General features: G+C 39.3%; 1 protein-coding gene across 1 annotated transcript in view; it reads left to right on the top strand.

The window, feature by feature from the left end:
• The window catches only part of MACROD2 (mono-ADP ribosylhydrolase 2), a 2,059,774-nt gene that overhangs the window by 1,111,806 nt on the left and 928,674 nt on the right, over positions 1–19,294 (top strand). The window lies entirely within an intron of this gene.

The raw sequence follows: 19,294 nt of genomic DNA, 5'->3' as shown, positions 1-19,294 counted from the left end.
TCTGCTTACATCCCTCCAACAGGATGGTAGAATGGGTAGGCAGGAATCTCAGATTGTGCCTTGCAAATTTAAAGCCAGATTTTACTGAAGGGAACCAGGGAATGTGGGTGAGCAGTGATTGCTTTATTATTTTTTTTAATTTTTTAATGTTTATTTATTTATTTATTTTTTATTATTTTTTTTAACGTTTATTTATTTTTGAGACAGAGAGAGACAGAGCATGAACAGGGGAGGGTCAGAGAGAGGGAGACACAGAATATGAAACAGGCTCCAGGCTCTGAGCGGTCAGCACAGAGCCTGACGCGGGGCTTGAACTCACGGACTGCGAGATCATGACCTGAGCTGAAGCCAGACGCTTAACCGACTGAGCCACCCAGGTGCCCCTGTTTATTTATTTTTGAGAGAGACAGAGACAGAATGCGAGTGGGTCAGGGGCAGAGAAGAGGGAGACACAGAATCTGAAACAGGCTTCAGGCTCTGAGCTGTCAGCACAGAGCCTGACGTGGGGCTTGAACTCACGGACCGTGAGATCATGACCTGAGCCAAAGTCAGAAGCCCAACCGACTGAGCCACCCAGGCGCCCTGCTTTAATTTTCTACCACACTTTTTTTGGGGGGGAAGGGAAGTGCTGATTCTATACACAAGACATAAAACTTTTGGCTTAATTTTTGGACATTTTTTTCCCTTTCTTGGATTTTATCCACATTTCTGGAAGTTTGTGTTGAGTCATACCATGTGTAAAAGAAGGACCCACATGTTCCTTGGTCCTAAGTCTACCTTCATGTGTTCTTTATTCCAGTCTACATGGCCCCTCAGGTTTAGCAAATCTCCCTACTGCTTTGGTGCCTTGCTTAGAGAACAGTACACCTGTAAGACTCCATCTGCCTTAAACCAGGGTGTAGACTGAGTATAGTCGACATTTTATTTAGCCCACAAAATTTTAAGAATCTGGAATTTTAATTGGATAATCTAGTTTTCTGATATCTGTTGAACAATTAGAAATACATTGACTCAGTACCTGTATTCTTGCATAGATGCTCCCCATGCAGCTGGCTGGTGCTGCCCTCTCTCCCCCATTTAGATGGGACCTGGGCTTTCCAGTTCTGCACAGTCCCCACCACACCCTGTTGTACTATATGCACTTGGCTCCCTTCATCCACTTGAGTTTTTTTGAACCTTGCCTCAACTCTGCACACTCACATTCTCCCTCTTGGACTTATCTCTTCCTGAGTAGTTCTTTTTGAAAGATTGTCATAGGCCTCTCTACTCCTTCATTTCACTTATCACTTCTCTTCACTTATCATTTCTCTTTCCTCTTTTTCCCAACCAAAAAGAACCTATGTGGTCTGGGGATGGCAGAGGGGAGCTCTGTTTCCTCCACTATGCTTCTCTGAAATACTTTGTCTCTACACTTGATTCTGGGCAAGGCATTTTGACTGTACTCTAAGTCTTAGGGCCCCCAAAATATATGGTTTTCAAGTTTAAAATCCCATAATCAAGATTGTTCCTGTTTTCTATACACACTCACACACACACACACATACTTCCCCAGAGTCAGTAACTACATCTCTGCTAGATATCTTTCATTTGCTCTCCAAAGCTGCTCTTCTTCTTATTTTCTCTGCCTTGGAAAGTGAGCTATATGGACTCTCTCAATGAGCTTCCCTGCCTTCTGCCTTCCTATTGGGTTTAGGTGGCAGGCAGCACCATCAGGAAGTCTGAGGAGGGGAGGAAAATGGAGATGAGATGTTTATTTCTAGTTTGTCTCCACATTCTGGTAACTGTTCCTCCTCCTCCTCATGCTTTTTGGCCTGTGGATAGTGACAATGACATGCTTACTAGCCTGAGGGAGTGGCACTACCCTAGTAATTTCTAAGCCCTTTCCACACCTTTGTAAATAGCCTCTCTATTAACCACTTTCAAATTACTCAGTTTGATAGTGCCATCTGTTTCCTGTTGGGATTCTAACAGATATAACATTCTATGTAATTGTTTATCCATAGTTATATTCAATAATATTTATATATATTTTAAGTTTTATCTAAAAATAATAATTAAAAATGCAGTATCTAACATATGAAGCAGTGTAAGAATTTTCTACAAAACAGTCATTTGTGGTTCAAAACAGTCAAGAGTAACCGAATTGAAGCTTTTAAACTCCTACATCACAGCCTTTTAACACACAAGGAATCCCCAGTGCACCAATTTCCACAAGAACCTAATAACATTTAAGCTTATGTAAAACAGAAACACAACAGGGGTTATTTAAGGTCTCTAGCAACTGGGGAAGATATGCCAATAACAAGTTTATCATGGCCTTCACCATACCCTGGGTGCATGTTAGTAGGTAACAGAAGACCTTAATCAGAACACACAACCTCACTCAAATTTTTAGTATTCTTCTAAACAGTGTCTGAGGTTAAGGCCTATGATTGAGAATCCTAAGCACCCAGGAAAACAGAGCACCTTTCCCACTTCTGTGAGTGCCCTGGCCTTGTGTGTCTTTTCTTCCCTTCAGTTCGCTCAGCTGTGACAATAGGTGTCATCCATGCTGATGGCCTTAGTAGAAAATGAGAAGTGAAGGATTTGCTGGCACATATTTGATACCTAGGGGAGAAATAGTGTTTACACGTATTTCTACATGCTATTCAGAACACATTAGGTCCAGCCTGTCTGATGAAGCTGTTGTAGAACCTGGATTTCTTCCTTCTTTTACTTAAGTAAATTCATAAATCATGCTCTGATTGATAAATTCATAAATAACATATGTGCAGGTGTTCAGACATGTGGAGTCATGTGGTTGCATTCAAGTAGGAAAATATTACTATTACCCACATATTTGTTTTTTACTCAACTGTTTCAAGCAACTTGGTTCATTCTGACTTCCTTTGGTTGATTTCTCTCAAGACCAGTATTTTTTTTTTCTTCTTCTTCTTCTTGCTGATAACACAGCACAATTATGGAGTGTCTACCAAAATAGCTGTGAAAAATGATCTTATTAGAACTGAAGGAACTTCATTATACTGAAGTGCTTTTTTGAAAAATATTCTGAAACATGAAAAATAGCCATCAGAACAGAGAGCAAGATTTCCAAGGAGTTCTGTTCTTCTCTCTGTTCTGTGGCGTCTCTTTCCATTAACTCTGCCTCTCCCTACCACTTCCTGAACAGAGGCGTATTTGATGAGTCCAGCCCTTCCCTGTCCTTGGTGTCCTTTCTTTTGGAGCTTATCTCAAGACTTCAACTACTCAATCGAATGAATTATACATTTAAACATCTTCCCCTTTATCTCTTCTGTTTCATATGGTTTTAATTTTTTAGGCCTTCTCAAACTCCTTCTAGAACAAGGTAGAATAATGCGACATGAGGCAAAAATTTAAAAAATATATACAGAAAATTAAAATGAACTGATTTATAATAAAAAAGAACTCATTTACTAATGGATACTTTTTAAAAGTATCTTTGAACATTCCAATGACTTCTGAAGCTGGAACTGCTTGCTACTGTATGCTCTCTCTTGAGCACAAGTTCTGCAAAGAGAGTGGTTCCAAAAAACAAAGTCTTCTTTGTACTGATCTGCTCACTTCTCTGAATGTCCATGTCCAACCAGTTTCCAAATTCTGGATTCCTGCTTTGATATGACACCCTTGTCCAGTTCAACTGTTTATATATATATATTTTTTCTTTTATCTTGGGTCACTTACCCCTCACTCTATACTATCATAATGCCCACCCAACTGGACTCTTTTCCCCACCTGTATTGTAAGTTATTCAGTTGGAGGTCTCATATCTTATAACTTACCAACCAGTCTTCGAGTATGTTGCCTTTCTGAAAAGGACTTTTAATCTGCACTCTTGGTCCTGATATTCTCAAAATTTTGTCAACTATACTTGAATTACTTGCACCTGATTAGCTGCTGTGACATTCACTAAAGTAGAATATCTTTCTATATGTCTCTCTGATACCTAAATCACTGCTTTCATTGTTGCCCTTGGCTGAAAAGCACATGGCTTATAAATGTGTTTTATTCACAATTATCTGGCAGACCAAGCATGATGTTTAATGTAATTGATGTCTCCTATTTACGAATGGATGTTACATCATCATTATTTAGAAAATTTGCTACTAAATTGACATCTGATTAAGGATATGTGATTGAGGTTAAGAGCCTGTGAATATTTGGAGATACTTGTTTATATAGTATGTGCCGTGCATTGTGGCATGCTATCTACAGGCTGCAGCTGGCTTTCCCTTCTGTTAATATTCTGTACTTGACGTGGCTAAGTAAGTGGGTATTGAGATGCTCAGCTTCTGTGGTTCTTCCTACCTACCAAAGGGCAGAACATTTATATGTGAAAGTGTATGATACAATAATCTGATGACATGTGGCGTGTAAAAAAAAGAAAAACAGGACAGGACACTTTTATAGAGTCACATAAGATAGATGAGAATGACACACACACACACACACACACACACACACACACACACACCCAGTTCTACATATATTTTAACTCATTTGTATCAGTATTTTTTTTAAAATTTATTTATTTTGAGAGAGAGAGAGAGAGAGAGAGAGAGAGAGAGCGAGCACAAGTGGGGAAGGAGCAGAGAGAGAGGGAGAGAGAATCCCAAACAGCACAGAGCCCAATGCAGGGCTCAAACTCAATAACCATGAGATTATGACCTGAACCAAAATCAAGAGTTGGACACGTAACTGAATGAGCCACTCAGACACCCCTATGAGGGTGGTTTTAAATGAAAGTTTCATTCTAATTATGAGGTGCTTAGAGATCCACGTAGCTATGTTAATTTATTATGAGAGACCTGGAGTTAGAGGCCTTGCGGTATTAGTCACTACCAATTATTATTTCCATTCCTTCAATCCCTACCCTCAGTTCTGGATACACAGCAAGACTATATTTACTGGAGCTCTCATAGTTACATAAAGTGTATGACCAGTTTTGGCCAATGACTTGTGAATAGAAGTTGCCAAAGCTTTCACTGCAGTGTAAGACCCATCCTTTGCCTTGATAACCAGCAGTGATCTACATTACATGGTGACTGGTGTCCCAGAATGAAGACAACATGGAACAGAAGTATAGCCAATCCTCATTGGACAAGAAAACAAAAACAAACAAAACCAAACCAGACCCCAGAAAACCTTTGTGGTTTGAAGCCACTGACATGGAAGTGGTGTTTGTTACCACCTAATAACCTGTTCTATCCTGATAGATACACTTGGTTTGATTCTGGCTTTGTATCTTTCTGGCTATAGGAGCTTATGTAGGTTGATTAACCCTGTCGTTTTTTCTCATTTATCTATAAAAAAAAAAAAAGAGTGTATTATCTAAGGGTCTGCTTTATAAGGTTACTGTAAAGATCATATTAGATAATAATATATGTGAAAATGTTATACATACATATAATATATTATTTTTATTTGTTAATTTATATTCTTACTTTTTAAAGATATTTTTGGGGCTCCTGGGTGGCTCAGTCGGTTGAGCGTCTGACTTCAGCTCAGGTCACGATCTCGCGGTCTGTGAGTTCAAGCCCCGCGTCGGGCTCTGGGCCGATGGCTTGGAGCCTGGAGCCTGCTTCCAATTCTGGGTCTCCCTCTCTCTCTGCCCCTCCCCCGTTCATGCTCTGTCTCTCTCTGTCTCAAAAATAAATAAAAAAAAAAAGTTAAAGATATTTTTAGGGGCACCTGGGTGGCTCAGCGGTTGAGCATTTGATTTTTGATTTTGGCTCAAATCACATGGAGTCTGCTTAAGATTCTCTCTCTCTCTCTCTCTCTCTCTCTCTGCCTCTCTCTCTCTCTCCCTCTACCCCTCTCTCCGACTCATGCTCTCTCTTTATTTCTCTTAAATAAAATAAAATTATACATATGTATGCATGTTATTTTTAAATGTCTTCATTTTAAGAATTTAAAAATCATTCTTAATTTTAAAGATAGTTTATGCTCATGGTAAATCTAAACAGTAAAGAAGGGTAAAGTGTAAGCAAAAATTTTTCATCCCTACACCACCCTATCATATACATTCCCAATCCCAGAGGTATCTGCCATTAGGTTTTTGTGACTAAGTATGGAAGCATATTTTTCTGCATAATGTTTCAACTTTTTTTGGTCACTTAACAATATATTTTGAACACTCTCCTCAGTTTTTCTTGTAATAGTTTTATAATACACTGCTGGATAAATTAACCATGCTTTATATAACCTGTCAGTCAAGAATTATTTTTTCTTTAAAAATATGAATTCCCTAAGGGGTATTTAACACAGCTTCAGTTATTTTTAAAATTGTATAAAAGAAAGGATGTTATAGGGACTGCTATAATAACATATGCTGCTGTCTGTGGAAAGAAGTAAAAACAAAATAGTAATATTTATGACCCAGGATGGCAAGCACTAGTGCCTATAGAGACCAGGGAGATAAATTAATAAAATCAGAGATGAGGGCTCAGGAAAAACGTTAGGGAGAGGGAGAAAGGACAAAAGGGAAGGAAGGAGGGAGAGAGAATTGTTACCACTGGGAAAGCACATGCCTTTCTAAAGGCAGCAGCTACTACTCAGCTGACGCCCTCTGTTTTCACCATCAGTTCTATCCCAGCAGTAGCAAATATGATTTTTAAGAGAATTTATATAATTTATATATATATATAATATATATATATATATATATATATATATATATATATATATGTTATATATATATTATGTAATACACATATGTTTAAGATTTTTATTTTTAAAGTCATAAACTTTATTTTTAATGTGCAAACCAAATTGAATTTGTTGGGTAGGAGGCAGCTGAGCATAGTCAAGAGGTAGTTTGTTACCTTAGGGTAAAAAGTACAATAGAGGCACAAAGTTTGAACATATCTTAATATAACTACATATTATGACCATGTATGTGTGACACAAGTGTGTTCATACCCTGGAAATCTTCCTATCTCTAATTATGTTTTTTTTTTTTTTTAAATCCACACAACCAACCAATCACAGATATCTTCAAAGAACACTATGTTAGTGTAATTTAATTTTTCCTCTGTCCTATGCTCTAAAGCATCATATAAAAAGAGTTTTCAATGACTCTTTGACTTGCCATTTTTCCATCTGTGGAATTTGGAGGCAACTTGACTTCTGTATGGTATGGACTAAAAAGCACTATTGATATATAACATTTACATTTATTTAAAATCAAATAAAGGGCACCTGGGTTGCTCAGTGAGTTAAGTGTCTGACTATTGATTTCTTCTCAGGTCATGATCCCTGGGTTGTGGGATCAAGCCCTGCCTCAGGCTCCATGCTGAGTGGCAGAACCTGCTTAAGATTCTCTCTCCCTCTCCCTTTTCTCTAGCTCCCTTTGCTCCTCACCCACTTGTGCACATGCACAAATAAATAATTAATAAGTAATATATTTCTCTCACATAATGATATTTCTCACATAAATAAATAAATAAATAAATAAATAAATAAATAGGGTATTAAAGTGTTTTGAGTAACACGAGGGTATTAAAGTGTTTTGAGTAACACGAAATTTGTTTCTATATTGGTCTCTTTAAAAAAATGTTTATTTTGAGAGAGGGAGAGACAGTGAGAAGGGGGTAGGGGCAGAGAGAGAGAGGGAGAGAGGGAGAGAGAGAGAGAATCCAAAGCAGACTCTACACTAGGCACAGAGCCTGATCTCACAATCCTGCTTGATTTCATCACCTTGAGATCATGATCAGGGCCGAAATCAGGAGTTGGACGCTTAACCAACTGTGAACCACCCAGCTGCCCCATATATTGGTCTCTTAATTGATTAGTTGTTCAGTGTAAATTTTGATTAATTCAACCAATAAAATGAAAATTCTTTTTGTTTTCATTTTTTTAATTTTTATTTATTTTTAAGAGAGAGAGAGACAGAGCATGAGCAGGGGAGGGTCAGAGAGAGAGGGAGACACAGAATATAAAGCAGGCTCCAGGCTCTGAGCTGTCAGCACAGAGCCTGATGTGGGGCTCGAATCCACAAACCCTAAGTTCATAACCTGAGCCAAAGTCAAATGCTTAACCAACTGAACCACCCAGATGCCCCATGAAAATTCTTATGTATGTAAATTGACCTTGGTTTCTGAACATTGTTGTCCATATATACTAGATTTTCCTCTTCTTAAATGTGACCTAAAATTAGATACACAGATGCAGATTGCACACTTTTTAAAATGTGAAAAGTGGCTTTGCAGAGTGTTTTGAAGCATAGGATGCTTTAATTAGTAAAACTAATCATCTATCTTAGAGGAAAGGAAGACATTTGAAGGTTAAACCAAATTCATCCATCTTGTAAGATTGAATGCCTACTTATTTATACTTATTTATAATTCATAATGAAGACAACTCTTTGTTGACTCAAAGTGTGGTCAAGGTTTGGAAGTTATTCTTTTATGAGGGATTACATTATGAAATGTGAAATTATGGTTGAACAGAAAGTTTTTGTTCCATTTGGTTCAGATACTGAAAAACTCTTCATTTTTTGACATGTCTGAATATTTCCTTCTTTCCAAACTTGGTAGTTTTCTGGAGTCTAATAATAACTGAAACCTGTTTTTTTGTCTCACAGGATCCCCCTTAGCATCTCTTGTAGGGCTGGTTTCGTGGTGACAAATTCCTTCAGTTTTTGTTTGTTTGGGAAGACCTTTATCTCTCCTTCTATTCTAAATGACAGACTTGCTGGATAAAGGATTCTCGGCTGCATATTTTTTCTGTTTAGCACACTGAAGATATCGTGCCAAGCCTTTCTGGCCTGCCAAGTTTCAAAGGAGAGATCAGTCACGAGTCTTATAGGTCTCCCTTTATATGTGAGGGCACGTTTATCCCTTGCTGCTTTCAGAATTTTCTCTTTACCCTTGTATTTTGCCAGTTTCACTATGATATGTCGTGCAGAAGATCGATTTAAGTTACGTCTGAAGGGAGTTCTCTGTGCCTCTTGGATTTCAATGCCTTTTTCCTTCCCCAGTTCAGGGAAGTTCTCAGCTATAATTTCTTCAAGTACCCCTTCAGCACCTTTCCCTCTCTCTTCCTCCTCTGGGATACCAATTATGCGTATATTATTTCTTTTTAGTGTATCACTTAGTTCTCTAATTTTCCCCTCATACTCCTGGATTTTTTTATCTCTCTTTCTTTCAGCTTCCTCTTTCTCCATAACTTTATCTTCTAGTTCACCTATTCTCTCCTCTGCCTCTTCAATCCGAGCCGTCGTGGTTTCCATTTTGTTTTGCATTTCGTTTAAAGCGTTTTTCAGCTCCTCGTGACTGTTCCTTAGTCCCTTGATCTCTGTAGCAAGAGATTCTCTGCTGTCCTGTATACTGTTTTCAAGCCCAGCGATTAATTTTATGACTATTATTCTAAATTCACTTTCTGTTATATTATTTAAATCCTTTTTGATCAGTTCATTAGCTGTTGTTATTTCCTGGAGATTCTTTTGAGGTGAATTCTTCCGTTTGGTCATTTTGGATAGTCCCTGGAGTGGTGCGGACCTGCAGGGCACTTCCCCTGTGCTGTGGTGTATAACTGGAGTTGGTGGGCGGGGCCACAGTCCGACCTGATGTCTGCCCCCAGCCCACCGCTGGGGCCACAGTCAGACTGGTGTGTGCCTTCTCTTCCCCTCTCCTAGGGGCGGGATTCACTGTGGGGTGGTGTGGCCCGTCTGGTCTACTTGCACACTGCCAGGCTTGTGGTGCTGGGGAGCTGGCGTATTAGCTGGGGTGGGTAGGCAAGGTGCACGGGGGCGGGAGGGGCAGGCTTAGCTCGCTTCTCCTTAGGTGATCCACTTCAGGAGGGGCCCTGTGGCAGCGGGAGGGAGTCAGATCCACTGCCGGAGGTTTGGCTCCGCAGAAGCACAGAGTTGGGTGTTTGCGAGGAGCGAGCAAGTTCCCTGGCAGGAACTGGTTCTCTTTGGGATTTTGGCTGGGGGATGGGCGGGGGAGATGGCGCTGGCGAGCGCCTTTGTTCCCCGCCAAGCTGAGCTCTGCCGTCCGGGGGCTCAGCAGCTCTCCCTCCCTTTGTCCTCCAGCCTTCCCGCTTTCTGAGCAGAGCTGTTAACTTATGACCTCCCAGACGCTAAGTCGCGCTTGCTGTCAGAACACAGTCCGTCCGGCCCCTCCGCTTTTGCCAGCCCGACTCGGGGGCTCTGCTTGGCCGGCGAGCCGCCCCTCCGCCCCAGCTCCCTCCCGCCAGTCCGTGGAGCGCGCACCGCCTCGCCGCCCTTCCTACCCTCTTCCGTGGGCCTCTCGTCTGTGCTTGGCTCCGGAGACTCCGTTCTGCTAATCCTCTGGCGGTTTTCTGGGTTCTTTAGGCAGGTGTAGGTGGAATCTAAGTGATCAGCAGGACGCGCGGTGAGCCCAGCATCCTCCTACGCCGCCATCTTCCTACTGATGAAACCCGTTTTTTTAAAACCTGCCAAGAGGACCCACTTTTCTGTCTGATTTAACTAATGTAACTATTAGATTTAATCTGTTTAGTTGGGAAAAAAATTAGTTTGTGACCACAAATGGATGTCTGCATTAATTATATTCAAATGAACAGAGTAATTTTTAGAATTTTTTACTATTAATTTTTCTTTGCTTGATTAAATTTTTTCACATCGGGGTACCTGGGTGGCTCAGTCGGTTGAGCATCCAACTTCAGCTCAGGTCATGATCTCGCAGTCCGTGAATTCGAGCCCCACATCAGGCTCTGTGCTGACAGCTCAGAGCCTGGAGCCTGCTTCAGATTCTGTGTCTCCCTCTCTCTCTCTGCCCCTCCCCGTCTCATGCTCTGTATCTCTCTGTCAAAAATAAATTTAAAAAACTTAAAGAATTTTTTTACATCTATTTTACAACCAATAGGATTTTAAAAATGTTTATTATATTTTTATATATTATATATACACATATATACATATATTATCTATGTGTATATCTATACTCAATATGTACATGTATCTATTATATATTATACCATATGTATTATATATATATATATATGTATATATATTCCTAGATGGGCTTTTCTCTATGGTCATCAGAATAATTCAGAGATCAGATATATTGTTGCTTTATTTGGCTTATCTTTGTCAAATGAATAGGCTGCACTGTACCTCAACGGTTGACCAACTTTTCAGAAGTTATGTATGGTTTTCTACTGAAGTCTCCCACAAGTAATATTTAACCCTTTTCCATCATGACTCCAATCATATTTCATTTTTATATGTTTGCATATGTTATGCTTTGGGGCCTAAATGAACTCAGCTAGACCATGATATCCCATAGTGGAGACATGTTTGCTTAGAAAGTAGGTGTCTGGGTGTGACTAGGACATTTATATGTCTATTAACTGTCATTTCCTACCATCTTATGAACTCCCCTGTATTAATTTACTCATGTAACCTGAATGTTTATGAACAGCAGGACTTATGGGACAGAACGGACAGAATCAGAATGTTCCTTCCTCCCTCCCTCCCTCCCTCCTCCTTTTCCTTGTCTCTTTCCCACCCTTCCTCCCTCCCTTCTTTCCCTTCTTTCTTCCTTCCTTCCATTCTTTCTTATCTCTCAATGCCCCTTAAGTTTTATTCATTGTATATGTTCTTCCCATGTTCCTAGATGAAAACTTGATTTCTCTTATGACTCTTAGAGAGTAAAATACCCTAACATCACTTGACAGGACAATCACGGACTCACTTCAGAAATTACAATATCAAGTTGTGTTTATCAAAACTGAATTGGATTTAAAGTTTACTCTTCTTTCTTTCATCTAGTTTTGGGCCTTCTATGGACTGGCTACTTAAGGTAGAGAGAAGACATAATCTTTCTACTTTCTTTTTATACCTACCATTTTAACTCCTTCAGTAGCTTGAAAACTGAAATGTATGATTTTACCAGATGGGGAAAGAAGAGGTTGCAGGTAAGGGGTGTAGAAAAGTTCATACCTGATAGGTGGCTGTATACTCTTACAGTGTCTTCAGAGGTCCAAGAACTATTAGTTTGACCCTTGAAGTTTAATTGGTCTTGCTTGTTGTCTTCTAATAGTCACTCATTTCCTTCTCAGTAGGATTGTCAGATGAAATATAAGACCCCCAAATAACACTTTAATTTCAGATAAACACTGAATAAGTTATTAGTATAAGAATGTCCCAAATATTTCATAGGGATGCACTTATACTAAAAATTATTTGTTTTAGCTGAAATTCAGATTTAGCTGAGCATCCTATATTTCCATTTGCTATATCTTGCAACTCTAGTTGTGTGTTTTCTTTTTCATTCTTTTTCTTTTCTTTTCTTCTTTCTTTCTTTTACTTTTTTTTTTTTTTTGAAAGAGAGTGAAAGAGAGCATATGAGCAGGGGAGGGAGGGAAGAGGGAGAGAGAGAGAAAGAATTCCAAGCAGGCTTCTTGCTGTCAGCACAGAGCCCCACACAGGGCTCAGTCTCATGACCACGAGGTCATGACCTGAGCTGAAATCAAGAGCTTAGCCACCCAGGTGCCCAATGGAAGGGCAATTTTGAAAGATGTCTATTCTTATGAGCCAATTAAATCTGAATAGTTCATCATGCTATGCTTTGGTACCAGAATAATTTTTTTTTCTCTATGTCAAATAAACATTTTATAAACATAACCTTTCAAAACTGGATATAGATTTTAAATTTCCCTCTTTTTAAATTTGTCTTTTTTCTCTGTTTTTAATGTAACTATCCCAAATGCAACTCAGATATTAAACACTGACTAATTAAAAAAAAATGTACTAGTACGCATGTGATAGAGTTGTTTAAGCCAACTAGATTATAAACTCATAACAAGCAGTAGTTATAAGGAAGCAACCTTTCTGTATCTCAGTGTCTAGAAAGACAATTTGCAGATAGTAGATGCTTGTTTAGTGATTGACTCTTATGGTTATCTGTGGTTCCATTATCTAATAATTTTTCCAAATTTAAATTCTAATATTGCTGATCTATCACTGCTATATCTGTACCATATTCCAATTATAAGCACAATGAAGGAATCCTGAAAGTACATCATGACAAGTGGATCCCAGCGATTAATGTATTTTGAGGTGGGCTATGAATATTTAATAACAGTGATTATTAGAACAAGCCATTGTTTCCATTATAGATGCAGTGGAATTTTGTTTCTTTCAGGACCATTAAAAAGGCAGCTGTGCCTCAGAATGGAATAGTTTATCCTCTCTTCCTATTCCTATCAGGCTCATACTGAGTAGACTCCATTCCAGTCAGTTTGGTTCATTATTCCTCACCAATAATGAGTATTTTTGCTCGACAGATAAGAATTTCATATGATTTCTCAAGGTCATGAAGAAAATTTGCAACAGAAAACAGAATTTCTTAAGAGAAACAGTTTTAAAACTCTTTGTCTGTAACACCACTTTCTTGGCTAGCCAATTTTACACAGCCAAGAAGGTAAAATGGATGTTTTAAAGTAATTTATTTCTGGTGAATTAAAATAAAGACTGTAGGATGTCACCATAAATCGGACAAGGAAGAAGATAACACTAGCAATACTATGAATTCTTCCTATTATTATAGATTAGAGGCAAATATAAATATGACTACTGCCATACCTCCAACAAGAGTCCAAACTATACTAGTAAAAGTACATGCAGAAAAAGACTAATGCATACATATCCCAAATGCTTAGTGATACTATTCATTTTGTATCCTTGTGAAAGAAGTAGTTAACATCACTCTCCTTAATTCAGTTATAAGGAAACTGAGTATTGTGTGTAATATTTCAACTTGGTTAAACTGGAATTACATTTCCCAGGATGCCCCTTCCCTGTCCATTATGGTTAGAGTTGGCTAAATGAGGAATTTAGAAGGTAGAAGAGAAGTAGCAGTCGTCATTGCTCTCGGAAGTTGTCATTATTAGGTGCAGTGACAGATAGTTACAGAGATGATAGCAAGTCCTTACTTGTCCTCATTTTCTTCCCTTTGTATCTTGCTCTTCTTCATACCTGCTTACTCTGTTGACCAAGGGTGGCCTGAGGTCCCTGCCCCCACCACAGGCCTGAGTATAGACATACAGAGGCAACAGCCACTGTAGGTGAAAAGTGAGTTTCTCTTTCTACAAGCCAACCTTTATAGTCCTTTTTCAGTGGCTGGACATGTGTGGCTTCTTGAACTGACTGTGTGGGAACTTACCTGATCTTCCCACTTTTCCCAAGCACCTTGGTTTCTCCAGCTTCTCCCATAGCTGTATAAGGTTCACTATCACAAATTCTGTCTCCCATAGCTTCATGTGCCAAAGAATATCCCTGAGGCTCTGCTCAGCTGAACATCAGAGCTCCCTTTTAGCTTCCTGCCCACATTCAAAGTGGCTAACTCTGCATGATGCAATAGACTATGCCCTTGCTGCAGGTAAACTGGAGAAGTTGACATGTTTACATTTGAACATAACAACCAAATATGCACTAGCCATGTATCCATGAGTAATGGGAACTTCTTGGGAATGAGAATCTCATCTGAGAGGGAAGTTCATACACAATGAAGCCAGCTCACAAGGCTTGGCCTCATTAAAACACAGTGATTTTAACTCATGTGGGGGTGTTGCTGCTAAAATTGAGAGGCAGGCACCCTCTATGGGTGAAAGCTCAGAGAAATTAATCCAACAAAAATCAGAATGGTATGAAATTGCCTGTAGAAGCAGGGTAGAATGTCTTTATAGCATGTAGTTTAAAAGGACCTGATGCTTGTGATGGCATGTACTTGGATACCTGGATTATTACCTTCTTTGGACCTCTAGAATCAACTTTGAAGACAACCCTCATTTCTCAATGTTCAGGATGCTGTCAGTGCCTGGCCCACACCCTTGGCACTCACCTGTAAATGCTGCTTCCTAGAATAGCTGTGACTCTGCCTGAGGGCTTTTGTCTGGCAGTGGGAGTCTATCACCCACCCACACACAAGCAAGACCTAAATGCTGGGTTCCCTGGAGGCACCACTCCAAGACAACCAGCTTCTTCCATGCCCCTCCGGTGGGATAACTCTGAGGTGCATGCCCCATGTTGTCTCCCAGAATTCCCCAGTGGGATTGAGCTTGAGTTGCTTAAAGGGCAAAGTGCTTGATAATATGCCCTGTGCTGGCTGCCTGTCTTACTTCCCTGGTCCTCTACCAGTGTTTCCTGGAATCACTCTCCAAATAAACCACTCCCATGTGTGTCCTTGTCTCAAGGTCTGCTTCTGAGGGATTAAAAATAAAGCATCTTCTGTGACTCTAAGCCAAGTATGTCTCTTTCTGGCTATTTGGTTTTGTTGAGGATTTGTTTATGATGTTAAAATGTGTATAAAGAGAAGGGGAAGAAATGCAGAAGGTAAAACAAATGTAGAAGGTAAAGCAAGATGTCTAGTTATAATGTACACTAAGTTATTAAATTAGAAATTTCCATGGAAGCCTCAAAATGAATTTTAATTCCCAGAGTGTTGTGAGACCCAGAGAAGGGTAGGGGAACCTAGTTCTCATTCCGGGCCCAATGAAATGCTTCAACGGACAGACTCCTTGTGCAGCTTGATATTTGATTCTTCAGGTATGGGGACACTGTGGACTGTACCTGCCTCCTGTCTGGAGAGGGGAGAGGTAGACGGAAGGCCCTTTGGTCCTGTGAGGCAGAGCAAGGATAGATACTACAGTCCTGGGCTTGCCCAGCATTCCAGTGGTAACTTGATAACACCTTATATGGGCTGATAAAGAATGTGAAATGGTTTCTGGTGAAATGGATGTTAGCCTTGTGCCTGAGAGAAACGGGGTACACATATTCTCATGGATGCTGAAAATCGGAACAACTAAAAGGGTAAATGGTCTCAGCAGAAAGAGGCTAAAGTAGGGCGCCTAGGTGGCTCAGTCAGTTGAGCAGCCAACTTCAGCTTGGGTCATGATCTCACAGTCCGTAAGTTCGATCTCTGTGTTGAGCTCTGCGTCGGTCTCTGTGCTGACATCTCAGAGCCTGGAGCTTGCTTCAGATTCTGTGTCTCCCTCTCTCTGTCTCTCTGCCCCTCCCCTGCTCATGCTCTGTCTCTCTCTCTGTCTCAAAAATAAATAAAAACATTAAAAAAAATTTTTTTTAAAAGAAAGGGGCTAAAGTGAATAGCTGGATTTCTAGGTATTGAGAGGTAGGCTTGCTGGATTTAGCAAATACAAGTACAGGATACCCAGTTAAATTAATTTTTCTCTAAAAAATGAACATTTTTAGTAGAAGTATAAACTATGCACTATTTATAAGATATACTTATACCTTATGTTAACAAAAGTTATACAGTGTTTAGCTGAAATTCAACTGTAACTGGGCATCCTGTATTTTATCTGGCACCCCTAGTTTCCAAGAGTATTAGAAGTAAAGTAATTAGAGGTAAAGTAAAATGAAGTACTTGGTGTGATACTGGTAAAATAAACACTTGGTGTAGCAGATGAAGGCCTTGCCCTGCTCCCACACAGAGCTAAAAAGTAAACAAAAACTTAATGCTTAACTTAATTAATCATTTTTCCCCTTTTTATTTATTAATCCACTCAACACATATTTATTGAGTGCTTACTAGGTGTCAAGCAGTTATAAAAACTGGGAAAACAGCACAATCCAAATTTTGGACCTCACAAGAATTTGATTCTAGTGATGTATGTACTTGGCAAATAAAATAGAACTTGGAGGCAAAGGGTCCTGTAAGTCTTTGAAAGCAGATGATGATTCCTGCCTCAACCCTTGCCATTCTTACTTTCCTGCCCTCTGGTATCTAATGTTCCCCTGGGACACTGTCAAGAGAAAAACCTTGAGTATCACCATCACTGCTCCAACTCACCAAGATTGGTTGGCAGATGGTATCTGAGTGAAGACTCTTCAGCTAGACATGGTGGTATATGTATGGATAGGTGGATAGATGGATATATAGATATAGATATAGATATAGATATAGATATAGATACAGATTTATATACACATATTTATATCCTACTCCATTTCTAAAAGTATTTGAAACAGCATGACCCATGCAGTTATGTTTGCTTCACTCATTCATTCATTTGTTTTATCCAGTCCAAACAAAGATGAATGGGGCCAATAGGGCCCTGGTTTTGGATATGTTGGAGTCTTTAAAGAAGCCATAGGTTCTGAGAACTTAAAATTGTGGTATCATCACATATGATGTGGTTAGGAAAAAAAAATAAAATTGAAACAGGAAATACTTCAATTTCCTTTTCTAAAATTTAATTACACTTTGCCTCTTCCTTACCTCCCTAAACCTTTCTACTACCGTCTGTGAGGGGTCGCAAATGAAAACAAATATAGATATTGAACTGCAACTGTATGCAGACATAACATTTAATAAAAGAGTGCTGCCCATCAAGAAATAATATATTGGGTTTTATATGATTAGTTGGGAAAATCAGGTTCTGTCTACTGTGGCTGTACATTTTTAACTTGATGCTCGTTTTTTAAGTGAAGTCCCTTTGGGGAGAGTATCGCATTTTCAATGTTTTATTCTAAAATAAAAGTATTAGGGCAGTTTATGCACACATTCAAAGAAATATACTTCACACAGTTGGTGTCTGCATTAATCTCAGAAGTGTCTGTGTGTGTGTGTGTGTGTGTCCCTTAATGTTGCTATCATAAAATGTTCCCTGAACGGGATGACAACTTGATGTTTTCTTCTTCATGCTAACTATTCCTCTTTGCTCTGCTTTTCCTCCCATTAGTGATAATATTCAGTTATTCCTTAAGGGGGAAAAAAAAGTACTATCCTGTATGCAGAGTAGGATCTCTAACAGATCAGAGCTGCTTTACAATCCATGATCCAGAACCATGATTCCATTTCCAAAGTTTTACGCTGGAAATAATGTTAGTTGTCCCTAAATGGTCTTGTTAGGGAGCAAGAATGTCCTGTTCCCTTCAAGGTCCTCGCTGGACTAAGAATCAAATTGACATGAGACACATTAATAGGAGAAAATCAAATATAACTCCATTAATATGAGAAATCTACACAAACATGGAAATTTCAAAGACAAGCAAAATGTAGCATATATGTTATCTTGAACTAAGAAGAAGAGGATAGGGGTCTGGGACTTTAAAGGAAAGGAATACAATTCACAGGAAGATGGAAAGAATAAATATTTGAAAAACAAATGTTTTCCAGGCCACTCAGAAACAATGGGACATAGAGGACTTAGATCAAACAGGCCTTGCTAGGTTCTTCTCTGTAGAACCTAGCATTAGGTAGTTATTTACGTTGATAGCTCTCTTCCTGCAGCAGGTCCTTTATCAAAATTATTTTAGTCAGTTGTGCAAGAGATAAAGAGCTTTTTCCAAATCTGCTGGGTTTTCATCACTTTTTAACTCAAAATAATCTTCATGCCAAAGTGATCCATCTTCGGGTGGCCTGCCCTTGACCCCTATAGTATTTTAGTCCAAATTTAATTTTCCTCATAGGTAGCAAACTGAGCTCAAACTCCTTGTCTACATTTGCAGGTGTTTTTAGTAACAGTCTTCCAGGCCTGTGTTTGAGTCACTACAACCTGGTGCCTACTTTTTTAGAGGATGGGTGTGCATATCAGCAACCTAATGGAGAACACACAGAAGGGGACCCATCAGAGTTGAAAATATGGTACCTTCTACGAAACAGGGGGTGAGAAAATGACCTATTCCTCCAACCTTCTCCGGAAAGATGGGCACTGATAAATGTTTGGAGGTGATTTGGGGATCAAAACTAGGAGCTGTTAGGCTACCCCAGAACTGCTATGTCCATAGGAACCTTAGATGTTCAGATGCAGATTATTTTGTGTAATTTATAATCACTGAGTCTATTGACTAGGACTTTTGATGAGGTACCGAAGCCCTACTAGTTAGGTTCTAGTCTACTGTCTTTGTTATTCAACCCTTTCACATTGAAATTCTTCTAACAGTTTCCCAGTAACTGCTAATGGGTTTTATTCTTTTGTTTACTCAAGTAAGTAACTTCCCATTTTTAATTTGCACTGGCAGCCACCATTTTCCAATCATTTAAATGTTTTCTAGTGTTGAAGAAATCATTTCACACATGCCACCCCAACTCCCCACACCAGTTCAGATAAACGCAACCATCCATTTAAAGATAGCAGATGGGGTCTTTGCTTATCAGGGCTGCTGTTTCCACAAGATCCAAGGACTTAAAGATTCCACTACACTCTGTAAAACAGCACTGTTGGCCTTAGTGTTGCATGCACTTATTTCTAAATTATATGATTATTCAAGACAGTTATTGTGGCATAAGAATTCTGAAGTAAGCCTAGTGATGCTGGCATGTCA

Source organism: Neofelis nebulosa, chromosome 9 (genome assembly GCF_028018385.1).
Source record: "Neofelis nebulosa isolate mNeoNeb1 chromosome 9, mNeoNeb1.pri, whole genome shotgun sequence".
NCBI lineage: Eukaryota > Metazoa > Chordata > Mammalia > Carnivora > Felidae > Neofelis > Neofelis nebulosa.
The sequence above is the reverse complement of the archived record's forward strand: the minus strand, read 5'-3'. Positions and strand labels throughout refer to the sequence as shown.